The sequence below is a fragment of the Myotis yumanensis genome, unplaced genomic scaffold (assembly GCF_028538775.1).
Source record: "Myotis yumanensis isolate MYYU_CA2020_CCGP unplaced genomic scaffold, mMyoYum1.0.hap1 SCAF_10, whole genome shotgun sequence".
In the NCBI taxonomy this organism is placed as follows: domain Eukaryota; kingdom Metazoa; phylum Chordata; class Mammalia; order Chiroptera; family Vespertilionidae; genus Myotis; species Myotis yumanensis.
In genome coordinates this window covers 78,701,739-78,714,617 of record NW_027223761.1, presented here as the reverse complement: position 1 = coordinate 78,714,617, position 12,879 = coordinate 78,701,739, and the positions used below count along the sequence as shown (strand labels likewise).

General features: G+C 52.3%; 1 protein-coding gene across 3 annotated transcripts in view; it reads right to left on the bottom strand.

Moving 5' to 3' along the window:
• ZBTB16 (zinc finger and BTB domain containing 16) overlaps positions 1–12,879 on the bottom strand; it is a 185,484-nt gene that overhangs the window by 47,574 nt on the left and 125,031 nt on the right. The window lies entirely within an intron of this gene.

Here is a 12,879-nt window from a genome sequence, read left to right as displayed (position 1 = left end):
AGGGAAGGAGGAGAAGGAGAAAGAGAAGCATTCATGTGATAGACATATTGATTAGCTGCCTCCCGCAAGGGCTGGGGAACCTGCAACCGAGGAACGTGGCCTTGACCAGGAATCGAGCCCGAGACCCTTCCATCTGTGGGCTGACAGTCTAACCACTGAGCAAAACTGGCCAGGGCAATAATTATTATTATTATTATTCAGAAGTAGCTCAAGCAAAGTAAAACCCTCTTTGCTCTATAATTCCATTCTCTAAAGATAATCACTGTGAACAGATACAGAGCCTTACATAATCTTACAGGAAGGCTCCCGTATTTTATATAACGGAGTCACACTATGTAACCTGCTTTCTCTAACCAGCTTTTATCACCCAAACATCATGGGCATCTTTCCAACTCAGGTACCATAATGAACAGATTCCTTACCTTTGGACACGTGGGCTGTTCTCAATGTGTTGTAATTACGTCTCATGTTGTACTCAGCATCCCTAAGGGAAGCTAGAAAATTCGTCTTTGGTACCTGAAGGCCAACGCTGGGAATGAGAGGACCACCAAGGAGTTCTGGGCACCTGCCACACGGGCCCAGGGCCGGCCCAGCTCTGCAGCACACCCCTGACCTCAGACGCACCCGTGCAACGCCAAGACGGAAACCAACCCTCACCTCCTGTGCTCCCACTCAGGAGGGGCTTCCCTCCTCCTCCTCCCCTGCCTCCTCCCACCACCTCCACCCCCTGGTACCTCTACTTACCCTGCGTCTGTTTTGAGTCTCTAAAATGATGTGACAAGTTAATGATGGTACAATTATCTAAATGTTTAACAGACATGTTATCTAAGTGAGTGGGAGCGAGATTCCATCCCGCCGACAATAAACATCAATGGCGGAGCAGAAAGCGATAGGCAAATTATAGCAAACCCTGCAATTTCAATGCCATTAAATTTGGAGGAATAACAGCCTTGAGGCCTGTAAACTCTGAATAAAATAGGCCCTTGTGTTTGTCCAACTATTAAATCAAAATGCTACCAACATCCTAGAAAAAACAAGGCGATTTATGGGTTTTCAAGTTTCGGTTACACATTGGTTTTTATTAACTCCTTTCTGTCACGGGGCAGCAGTGGTGTCTCGAGGGAGAAGGGGGGCAGCGGGGAGGAAGGGGCAGGAGCTGGAAGGCAGCGGAGAAGGGAGAAGGGGAGCTGCGGGCCGGGCGTGGGTGCGGAGAGCGGAGCGGGCTGGCGTCGGACCTGAGGACAGATGGGACTTGGGGCCAGGACGATGCTGAGAGGGAAGGAGCAGCTCTGGACAGCGAGGACGATGGGTGCCCAGGAAGTCCCACTGGACTCACCACTGTCCCCAAACCGGGAGCCCGCTCCTTCCGTGAGCCCCCCGGCCGGCGTGGCTCAGTGGTTGAGCGTCAACCTAGGAACCAGGAGGTCGCAGTTCGATTCCTGGTCAGGGCATGTGCCCGGGTTGGGGGCTCGATCCCCAATAGGGGGTGTGCAGGAGGCAGCCGACGATTCTCTCTCATCACTGATGTTTCTCTTTCCCTCTACCTCTCCCTTCCTCTCTGAAGTCAATCAAAATACATAAAAAATAAAAGGCAAAAGATCTTCGTCTTTAATCCCTTCGTCACATACAGTGTGCACTCCAATTTTTACTGAAAAAGCTTCTAAATACAGTGAAGCAAATACTTACCTGTTGAGGAGGGACAGAGACTGAGACATTAAAAGTAATGACGGAGCAGCCGCACTGAAGGCGGGTGAGCTGCCCCCAGCCGCGGGGCTGAGCTCTGTCCACACGTTATTTAACGCGGTCCTCATAACGGACACACACTGTTAACATGGTTTACAAACGTGAAAACTGAGGCTGAGAAAAACGCAGACCATCCACACAAGGTCAGGATCTCAGGCGGTGCTTGGAACCACAAAACCCCCACACAGCATTTCCCTCATTCCGACACCCAGCATTTGAGGGGCAGATAAAAGTATTTTGTCCCACGTCCTAAAGCAGGCCTGTGACAGGGCCAGGGTAAGAACTCAGTTCTCCTCCTTCTCCTCATTCATCACTGTTTCCAAACGCCGCTGCCCCCGCGGCAACATTCGTGTCACTTCTGCTGCGAAGGGCGTTGGTGAGGACGCGGCTGCTGGACCTCTGACCGCCCAGCACACGTCTGGCGCAAAGCAGACACTCGTTTCTATGCGAGCAGGAGTTACAACCTTTTCGTAACCAAACCCGCCTGGGGCCAATTTTCCTCCCCAAACCACCGATGCCCAAAGCAGTGACGCTTCCCATAAAAACCACTGGGGTGGTGAACAGAGCAAGGAGGGTGTTCAGGACAGCGGAACTATTCTGTAGGATGCAACTATGGCAGGTACAAGACGGAACCATAACGTAAACTATCGACTTAGGGGGGGAAGGATGTGCGGAGGATGCTGATGGCAGGGAGGCTGGGCAGAAGTGGGGCGGGGCCTGAGGACTCGGCACCTTCTGCTCAGCTTTAGTTTCCCACACAGGAGCAAACTTAAAATTGCTCTAAAAATAAAGTTTATTCACTTAACAACAGCACTAGGGACCCATCCAGAAGGTGGCTAGAAGGGCCTGGGAGCCACTAGCATTTGGGCCAGGCCTTGTCTGGGCCAGCAGGTGACAGCTGGGCTGTCCGGACCTGCCTCGCAGCAAGCAACTCAGCAGAGCCGAGCACCCCATGCTGGGGAAATAAAAGTCTATATTAGGCATGAAGCATGCCTGTATGGCAACAGCATCAAACGAGGTCAGGACTGAGTCTGCGGTGCACACGGCCGGCAGCACATGACTCTCCCTCCCAAAGCGCCTCTGACGTCCCCCGGCCGCCCCGGAGCTCCGGCTTTCTCAGGTTCGATTTCTTGGCGCACCACATGAAACGCTATACAAATCACCCTTGATATTTAGAAAAGTCAAATGCTATTATGCTTTCAATGAGGAGGTCACGCCGACCTGCATGGAAGTCCACGTGTCTACGGATGACCTTGTCCTCCGGCACGGGCAGGGGAAGCCCGCCCTGCCTTTTTCTCCGCGTAAAGTTTTAAGTAGATTAACTTGTTTCTCGTCCGCTGGCCCCTCTCCCTTCCCCAGCTTTTCTGGGGCCGGGCACCAGGAGGCTGACCTTGGGAGGAGGGGCCAGAACAGTTGCTGGTTTTCCTCCTGCTGTGGGACCGGGGCCAGCCACCCTGAAGCAGTTGCTCAGTGCCAGGGCTGCCCCTCATGCCAGGGCCTGGGCAGGAGAGGAGCAAAGGTGGCAGCCACGCGGAGGGAAGGAATGCTACTGCTACCCTTTAAGTCCCCTCCCGCCTGCTGCTCCTGCCACCCCGCCCTGGCTCACCTCCACAGAGAGTCCTCCAGGCAAGGACTTCACTCTCCACTCTGGAGTTCGGGGCCAGACACTGGCCGTGTCAGGAGAGAGGGGGGTAAGCAGGTAGCGCCCCACAGAGTGGGGTGCAGCTCTGCACCTTCCTCGGGGCGGTCACACAGCTGTGGAGTGTGTGCCTGCCGCCTCCTCCTTCCAGGGCTGCGGTAAGGGCCTCCCAGCCTCCCTCGCAGGGGAAGGGTGAGGGCCCCGGGCAGGCTCCCTCCAGCCCCTGCTCCCTGCCCGAGGGGCAGCAGATCCCACAGCACAGCTGCTGGCCCTCGCCAGGTGTCTTCACTGTTTCTGGTCTGCAGGACCCTCTTGCAGCCAACAAAGAGAGGGGGAGAAGCAGCACCTCAACATTTGCATCTGCCTGAATGGCTTCCTGTGTGACACAGGATTGTGGGGACTCAGCAACTTTTTCTAGGCCAGTAAAAGAAAGCCCTTACTTTGTAGTCAGGGTGGAGAGACTCTTGGACTGGAATAACTCATGGGTCCTAACTCTTGCTCGGCTTGTTCTTAACCCCTTTTGCAAATATGGGCTTCTGAGCCCTGGTTTCCTACCTAGACTGTTGGCCGGGCAGAGTTGACCCCCTGGTCTGCACATTAGGTTCAATGCTCACACCCCATGGGGAGGGATAACATGGGCTCTGGGGTGCAGGAGCCCGAGACCACTTCCTAGCTCCCTCCTGGGCTGGCCTTCCTTAACATGTCCAGGTCTGTTTTCTATAGAGAATAGGAAGAAGAGTATCTATGTTTTAGGGCTGTCGTGAGGCCTTAATAAATTGTAACTCCTAAGTGTCCATGAGAGTATAGCTATGCACTATCTGTTCCCAAGGCAGGGTCACCCTGCACGGTCATTTCCCTCACAGCACTGTAAACCTCGGAAAAGCAATTTTGTTCACCATTAGGTATTGGGTTTACCAAGTCCCTTGCACATAGTAGGTACTTTGAAACTTGGGAAGTAAGTGAATGAGAAATGATGAAATGAACCAGCTGCATAGCCTATTCTGATGGGCAGCAAATCCATGTCGCTAACTGTGGGCCAATGGGGCAAGTGAGGGGCTGGAGGAGAGAGCGGAACTGCTTTGGGGCAAGTCTACTAGAGATCCAGTTCCACCCAGTGTCCGGGGACTCCAAGGTTTCCCTGAAGATTCCTGGCCCCAGAACCCTTAACCTGGGGTGACTTTAGCCATCTGCCTCTTTTCCTCACCTGGGCACTAGGGGAGAAGGCAGGAGCCTCAGAACACACAGGTTCCTGACGGTCACAGACACAGGCCAGGCACCAGGGAAGAGTCAGGATGCCTGAGCCTTCCTTCCAGGGCACCACCCGAGGCGGCCTCCTGTGAGACATGCTTCCGGAGGGCAGACATCTGCTCAGTGCTGTGCTGATCCCAGCTCCTCAGCATGTCTGACCTGGGTGTCTAAGGCATCGGTTTGGGTGTTGGTAAGGGGTGGTCCCCCTGGGCATTCCAGGCACCAGAGCCTTAAAATAAGAATCTACTCTGTGAGATTGTTCAACCTGTAGAAGAACTTCATTCTGCCCTCACCTCTCCCAACTGCACGTGGATGGGTCCGGTGGCTGTTAGGTCTGTGGGCACAGGGGAAATGGCCCAGTCAGAGGACAAGACAGGGATCCTGGGGGAATCCCACCGATCCTGTTCCTCCACCACCATTGCCACTAACCTGGCCCCTCACACTCCCGCCCCCGGTGGTGGGGAATGGGTGCCCTCCAAGGCCGCCAATGAATCACGATGATACCACCACACCAGTGTTTACTCTGCACCAAGCCTACACTGAGCGCTTCCCATGAACTATCCAATTAACCCCCACAATACCCCTTACAGGACAGACGACATCATTGCCCACGTGACGAAGAGGAAACCAGGGCTTAGAGAAGTTAAGCCACCTCCTCAAGATCATACAACGTGAAAGTGATGGGGCTAGCATTTGCCTAAATGAGGTACAGGCTCCCAAGTTCTGGGTGTCCCCACGCACAGAAAATGTGAACTTCACACTCTGACACCAGCTCCTGGGTCCCTCTTCCCTGAAGCCTGCAAGACAAACCTGCTCTGCCCCATTAGGGCCCAAACTTGTCCGGGAGCAAAGCGCTCTAGAGACCATCCTATCCACTCCCTTCCTTTGGGCCAGTCCATCGTCCCCCAGGAGCCGTGTGCACACCTGTCTCTCCTCCTCCATGGGCTCTGGCCTGGCCCACCACCAGCACTGGCCCATCTCCCCATGTTCATATCTCAGGAAGGTGGCTGCTCTGAGTCACCTGCATATGGGTTAAAAGAGTTGAAGGCTCCTACAGGTCACCCCCAAGGCCTCCTCATTGACCCCCCCTCCCCCACCACACAGGGCATGCTGAAGATGGCCCCAGCACCTCACGTTCACTCAGCAGCTAAGGGAGCGCCCCTGCCCTCTAATTCATGCCACTCAGTCCGTCTGCTGCCCCCAGGTCTGTTCAAGTCCCAAAAGGGGATGTACAGTGGCCTAGACAACGTTATGATTTGTAAAAACCACTCCTCATTAGCTTGACTTTGAATAAAGAGGGTAATTATTTTTAAATTTATTAACTGCTGCCTGGCCAGAGAAGTTTCCAGATCAAATGACATGGAGAAGCTATTTCTGTGCAGTGATGCAGCAATTTATATTACTGACCGGTCATTAAAACCTCTGGCACAAACCCACTTGTGTTTCCTGAGCCAAGATAGTGTCCATGTGTCAAATTTCAAACCCAGAGTATAAATTAAGCCATTAATGGTATTTATCAGTTTATCTGCACTTAAAGAACTCCTTACTAATTTAAGACCTTCCTGATATAGCATCCAAGTGGTGCCTTGGGCGTGTGTGTGCGTGCGTGTGTGTGCGCGCGTGTATGTGTGCTTTCTCACTTTTTATTTTTCTGGAAAGTGTAAAAAAGTTCTGATGTGTGAATGAAGTACAAGCATCTCGGGAGCTGCGTAGCTGCTAATTCCTCGCTGCTCTGCCACCCAAACATTTTGGAAGCAGCAGTGTTTTGCAATATGTATTTGTCATAATATAAAAGGTGTAAAGTGATCTCTGTTTATCTCCTCAATGTCTTCCCTGTACCAAAACAGAAAACCGGAATGTGGCAACAGAGCCTGAGCCCAGCCCAACCACAGCGTGGCCTCCCAGGGCCCCGGCTGGAGCTCACCAAGATCCTGGAGGGAGGAGACAAGGTGGGTCACACACCGTGACACATGTCCAGGCTAGGTGGCGTCAAAAGGGTCAGATGTTGGCCCTGGCCGGTTTGGCTCAGTGGATAGTGTCAGCCCTCAGACCGAAGGGTCCTGGGTTTGATTCTGGTCAAGGGCACGTACCTGGGTTGCAGGCTCAATCTCTGGGGCCACCTGTGGGATGCAACCAGTCAATATGTTTCTGTCTCTCCCTCTCCCTTCCACTCTCTCTAAAAATCAATGGGAAAAAATATCCTCAGGTGAGGATTAACACAACAACAACAACAACAAAAGGGTCAAAAGACGACAGTTTTAGAGCCATCAAACCTCAGAGGGAAGGTAGGGGAGGGTGGGGGTAAGCAGGAGAGATCAACCAAAGGATTTATATGCAAGCATATAGGCCTAACCAATGGACACAGACAACAGAGGGGTGAGGGCATGAGTGGGATGGATGGGGGGTAATGTGGGGATAAGGACACATATGTAATAACTTAATTAATAAAGAAATTTTAAAAACCCCAAAAATGAAAGATGGCAGTCTTTTGGCTAAAATGGAAAAGGAAATACTTTTTACTAAACTCACTTTCCAGTGTCAAGAATACCTGTACAGCCCACCATCACCCACCTGACAATGCTACCCTAGCTCTGTGACTTCCCCCGACGCCGGCCTTAGGCAGGCAACTCCAGACCCGGTCTGTTTCAGGAGGGGGACATGGGCATCAGGGTGCTGAGGATTCTTTTTTTTTTTAAATCCTCACTCCAGGATATTTTTCCATTGATTTTTTAGAGAAAGTGGAAGAGAGAGGGAAAGACAGAGAGAAATATCGATGTGAGAGAAACATTGATTGGTTGCCTCCTGCACACACCCCAATCAAGGCCCAGGCTGGGGAGGAGCCTGCAACTGAGGTACGTGCCCTTGACGAGAATCAAACCCAGAACCCTTCCGTCTGCAGGCCCTCGACACTCTATCCACTGAGCAAAACAAGCTAGGGCAGTGCTCAGCAAACTGCGGCTCGCGAGCCACATGTGGCTCTTTGGCCCCTTGAGTGTGGCTCTTCCACAAAATATCGACTTCTACGCATGGGCCACGAAGTTTCAATCGCACTGTACGTGCGCACCCACACGTGGTATTTTGTGGAAGAGCCACACGCAAGGGGCCAGAGAGCTGCATGTGGCTCGCGAGCCGCAGTTTGCCGACCACTGGGCTAGCCATGTTGAGGATTCTTAATCAAATGGACCAGAGATCAATGAGCTAAATGGTCTCTGACATGTTCTCTTTAAACAGTAAATCAATGTGCAGGCAGCTGAGGCGTCATGGGAAGAGCACTGAAGTTGGGTCAAGTTCCAGCTCTCCACCTCCTAATGGGTGGCTTCTAGACCTTCATTTTCTCATCTGTTAAATGGGTATAATACAGGAAGGAGTTTTATAAACTGCGGTGTCAGAAGTGTAAGGTGACACTGCCATTACTTTACTCTCTGGGGTCCCGATTCCTCCTTTTCAGAGCGCGCTCCCTGCTCTCTTGCTGGCTCTCCACAGCCCGGGCACCCGCTGGCGCCCCCTGCGCTCCTACCAGCACTCCTCACATCAGGCCTCTCCCGCCGTGGGGTCCCTTTCTGAGAACAGAGATGACAAGCGGATTTCAGTTGCGTTCGTCCAATGAGTGGTCATAGAGAAGCCGGAAGCCCCGTGTGGGTTCCGCGGAAACAGCGCTAGAAGTGAGCGTGTCAGGCAGAGCCGCCTGGGTGCCAGCCCTCCGCTGAAGGTGAGGCTGCTTTTGCACCTCTGCCAGGAGAGCCCAGCCCGGTGGCACCGGGAGGCGCTCCTCTCTGCTGGGGGAGCTTGCCCACCCTCACACCAGGCAGGGAGGGCGCCTTTCTCAAAGCACCTGCCTTGGTCTCTCGTCCTTAATTGGGATTCAACTGTTTTCCCCTTTCAGGAGCTCCAAGTACTCAGCTTGGAGGAGCAAAAGCAAGGCTAGGTGGGCTGGGCCCTACCTGTGCCACAGGAGGGACCGCACTGGGCTCCTTTCGCAGGTGAGGGGACTTGAAGGGCAGAAAGACGAGTAACAAGGCAAGGTTACTCACCTATGGAGTTAGAGCCCCACCCCAGACTTCTGGCTCCAACTCCAGGCTCTTCCAAATCATCTCTCTCTAAACAGTCAATCACCCTTTTCGGGAAAGGGTTGACCTCTGTCAAGTTCTCGTTACTTCATCAATCCTAGAAAGTCACTGGTAGAGGACACGTCCTGACTTTCAAAGCCAATGCAAAACCCAAACTCTGAAAACAGGCCGGGGTCATTAATATCACCAAATTGTACAATTAAAAACGGTTAAAATGGCGAATCTTATGTTGCACATGTTTTACCACTGCCTTAAAAATTAACAGACTAATATACCAAAACCGCTGAACTGTACACTTTAAACAGGTGAGCTGTACAGTGAGTTACATCTGAAGAAAGCTGTTGGGGGGCGGGGGGTGGGACAGGGAGGTGGCTGTGTTGGTCACGGTCATGGCCCTAGCGAGTGCCAGGCCAGAAGGTGTGGGGTCTGCTTGCGAACAGAGTCCCCTCTGCTCCCCCCGAGGGACTGTGCCTCTTCCCAGGCCTGGCTGAGTGGCAGCTCGCTCCCTGCTCTGCACATGAACCTGATGGACAGAATGAGCTGCCTGGCACACTGGCCCGCACGCAGCCTCTCAGCCCCGGAGCAGTTCCAGGGTGGGATCCTCGATGACGTGAGGTCTAGAGCTGGGCCGGGGAGATCTCCTCTGGCTCTCAAGACAACCAGCTCTGGGGCCCTGAGCACAATCATCTGGTCAAGTTCCTGTCTCCAACGCCGGCAGGAGTGCCAACTCGCCTAGAAGGCTCTCCTCCCACTGCCACAGGCCAACGCCCCTGGCACCAGCCCGCTCGGGAGAGCAGACCTGGTGAGGAGGCAGGACAAGGACATACCTTCGACAATAACTGTAACGGCAGCAGCGCACTGGGCTCCCTCTCTCTTCCATTGCAGTTCCCTCCCCACCCCCATCCGCCCCGGGGTGGCTCAGCCCTGAGACTGCCATCAGTTCCTCTTCCTGTCTGCCTGCCATCCCTCCCAGAAGGGACTCTAGTCGGCCGCCCGGAACCTGGGCTGACCTGTGCCTGCTGTGATCACTAAAGCCTGGCGGAGCGATGCCGCGTCCCCGCCCAGCTTCAGGGGGGCTGCCCGGCGCTGTCATGAAGTCCAGCTACTCGGCTCTGGAGGGCACATGGGGGAGCGCCGATAGCCCGAGTGGGGCCGAGGAGGCCACTGGACACCCAGGCCGGTCGAGTCTGCAGAATACCCCAGGCAGACACTCCCGACTGCAGCCCCACGCGAGGCCCCAGGTGAAAACTGCCCGGCTGAGCACAGTCAACCCACACAACTGCCCAAGAAAAAAAGACACCGTTGCTTCAATCAACTGCTGTAGAGCAGCTGACAACGGAAACCCTCCTGTGGTCCCGAGCAACCCAGGGCCCAGGGCACTCGCCCAGACACATAAGTTGAGTCAGGCCACCCTCCCATTCTAGCCCTGTGGTGAGCTACTGTCCCCTTCTCTATAAATGTGCGTGCACGTGCGTGTGGTATGCATGTGTATGCAGCGTTACTGAGATATAATTCGGGTACCACACAATGTGCAATTCATGTTTTTAAAGCACAGCTAACCTCTGACCAATGGGGGATTCGGGGCGCTGGCCTCCCATGCAGTTGAAAATCCGTGTATAACTTTTGACTCCCCCAAACTCAGTTGTCCCTCAGTACCCACAATCCTTAAGTCCCCTATATAAAATGGCATAGATCAATGCATACGGCCAGCCCTCCGTATCCGCGGACTCCCAACCACAGAGCACAAACAGTACAGGTATTTCCTGAAAAAGATCCGTGGGTAAGTGGACACGCACAGTTCCAAACCATATTAAGAGTGACTGAAGACAGTTCAATCGTTTCTAATGCATTCAGAGTTGTGGAGCCATCACAATTTTAGAACATTTTCACTTGAAACGAACCCCCATTTCCTTTCTGTGTATGGATCTGCCTCTCTGGGTGTTTCCTGTAAATGAAACCATACACCGTGAGGCCTTTTGTGTCTGGCTTCTTTCACAGAGCGTGAGGTTTTTAAGGTTCACCTATGCTGTGGAATGTATCAGCACCTCATTCCTTTCCGAAGCTGAATAATATTCCATGGTATGTTCATCCATTCGTCAGTGGGCAGACGCTGGTTAGGGCTACCTTCTGACTACCATGAATAACGCCGCGATAAACGTGCGTGCAAGTTCTTGTGTAGCTGCATGTGTTCATTTCTCCTGGGTACATCCCTAGGAGTGGCACTGCCCTGTCATACGGTGACTTCGTTTAACCTTTTGAGGAACTACCAGACTGTTTCCCAAAGCGCCCGCGCCATTCCGCACCCCCACCAGCAGCGTGGGGTTCTGACGTCTCCACATCCTCGCCAACCCTTCTCGCAGTCGTATTTTTATTACAGCCACATCCTGCCCCGGGTGAAGCAGGACCTCACTGAGATTTTGATCTGTATTTTCTGACGGCTCACGATGCCAAGCCCCACTCCCTGTGCTATTTGTCTATTTCTGGAGAAATGTCTATTCAAATCCTTTGTCCATTTTTAATGTTGGTTGTTTGTATTTTTATTATTGAGACATAAGAGTCCTTTATATTTTATAACTCCAAGTCTCTGATCAGCTTATGGCAGTGGTTCTCAACCTTCTGGCCCTTTAAATACAGTCCCTCATGTTGTGACCCAACCATAAAATTATTTTCGTCGCTACTTCATAACTGTAATGCTGGCTATTGTTATGAATCGTCATGTAAATATCTGATATGCAGGATGATCTTAGGCAACCCCTGTGAAAGGGTCGTTCGACCGCCAAAGGGGTCGTGACCCACAGGTTGAGAACCACTGGCTTATAGTCTGCAAGCATTTGAAAACGCTGTGCTGCTCACTCCCTCCCTTTAGGACTCTGCTCAGATGCCACCTTCTCAGAGAGGCCTTCCACGACCATCTGATTAAAACTCCACTTTCCCCCCTCACTCTCTACCCTCATCCTGCTTTATTTGTTCTTACCAGCACTTACTATAATGTAGCAGTGTGTATTAGACACCTATTTGCCTATACTCTCGCCGTTAGGATCACAGTTCCATGAGAAGCGCTGTCTGTCACCTATGTTACTCTACCTAAATGGCCCAACAGTGCCAGGAATGTTGTAGGGACTCAACACATACTTATTAAATTAAATACATCTACTACTATGTATTGAATGCTTACTAAGAGCCAAACATTCTGCCAATCACCTCAAATAAAACATCTTATTTAATCCCTACAACTCTCTAAGCTATGAGGTAGGTACTATCATTACTCCACTTTTCTAACAGACGAGGAAACTGAAATTGAGGGAGTTTAAGTAACTGATCCATGGTCCCGCACACAGGAAGTGGCAGAGCTAAAAGGTTAGCTGGGTTTCATCCCAAACGGTCTAAGCCAGGGGTGGGCAAACTTTTTGACTCGAGGGCCACAATGGGTTCTTAAACTGGACCGGAGGGCCGGAACAAAAGCATGGATGGAGTGTTTGTGTGAACTAATATAAATTCAAAGTAAACATCATTACATAAAAGGGTACGGTCTTTTTTTTTTTTTTTTTTTTAGTTTTATTCATTTCAAACAGGCCGGATCCGGCCCGCGGGCCGTAGTTTGCCCACGGCTGGCTGTACCACTCCCGTGCTCACTCACTCAGGCAAGTCACCTTCTGTCCCCCGTGCCTCAGTCTCCTCATCTGTGACATGGGAGTCGCCTCCTACCTTACACGTTTACTGAGAGACAGGCCAGGTGAGGTCAGGGACACTGAGACCAGTCTAAGGAGTGTCCAGTGGGCGGGAGGCACACCCATGACAAGGACAGTGCCGAGCACAGTGATGAGATGATGCTGATGCTGTGAAATCAATGCTTTGAAGTCAAATAACATGATATCGTTGCTTGTTCACCCTGTGTGCAGACTGCTTTCTTTTAGACTATGACTCTACCCTCGAAGATGGGGGACCAGCCACGGGCCACACAAGGGTGTCAGAGTTGGTCACAGGGGATAAAGGATGTCCTGACCCTTCAGAGGAAGGGGATGCTTAGACAACATCCCGGACTTTTAAAGATCCTGACAAGAGAAGACGGACCTCGGTGGCCTGTTAGAGACAGATTTAGGCCTGATCCAGGGCAATGCTCTTGGGGAGCAAAGTCACACCTGCCCAGCCACCCGCACTCGCAGGTCCCCAGGAGATGACTGG